We start from the raw sequence: 938 nt of genomic DNA, 5'->3' as shown, positions 1-938 counted from the left end.
GTTGAATCTTAGCCCCTTTTTCGCTTGCTAACACTTGCTGGACCTTGAAGAAACTTTTCTGTTTTTAGCTCGTCCCTAGCCACGAGACATTTTCATTTTGTCTCGTCACTTGACACGAGACATTTTTGATTTTTCATCTGAACAGTAAAAATAGAATTGAAGTAGGAAGAAAGAGAGAAGATTACACCCAGATATATCCTGGTTCAGCTGCTAAGTACAGTGCAGCCTACATCCAGTCTCCATCACAACAATGATGGAATTTCACTATAATCATCCAGATTACAAATTGTAAAGTGCTAACCCAACTTACAAGGGAATTCCCACAGAATCATGAAACACAACACAGATGTACAAAGGAACTCTAAGACATCTATGGCTTTTTCTTTTAATTTTGCACTCTCTGTCTTTTTTCGCTCTATGGCTTTTTCATACAAACCTCACTGTTTGCCTTTTTCCATGAGACTCAAGACATGACAAAATTAAACAGAAAATTATAAAACAGAAAACATTGAAGGAGAAGAGAAATCTGTTAGCTCAGGTAGCTCTGAGAACTCTATGCCTTGCACTCTCACTGCTTACTTCTAACTCCTTGCTTCAAACCATGACTGTTCACCCCTTTTATAGAGAAGTGAAGCCTTCACGGTTGAAACACAAACCCGAGCTCAGCTTCTTTTCCTTCACAACACAACCGGTTCGGCCTCACAGAGAGAAGAGGTAACTCATGCCAAAAACCAACATGCAAATACCTCTAGTCCTTTCTTGGTCATCACTCTTCATCAATTCGAGCACTCCATCCTGGGCTTCCTCTCCAAGATGAATTTCTGGCCCTTGATGCTTCATGATGATGATGACTTCATCTGCTTCAATCTCTGCCTTCAACCATCACTTCGCCACTCTAGCTACTCCCTGTGGTGGTTGAGCAGAATCAAAGACAAGCC

Source organism: Arachis duranensis, chromosome 1, assembly GCF_000817695.3.
Source record: "Arachis duranensis cultivar V14167 chromosome 1, aradu.V14167.gnm2.J7QH, whole genome shotgun sequence".
Taxonomy (NCBI): domain Eukaryota; kingdom Viridiplantae; phylum Streptophyta; class Magnoliopsida; order Fabales; family Fabaceae; genus Arachis; species Arachis duranensis.
The sequence above is the reverse complement of the archived record's forward strand: the minus strand, read 5'-3'. Positions refer to the sequence as shown.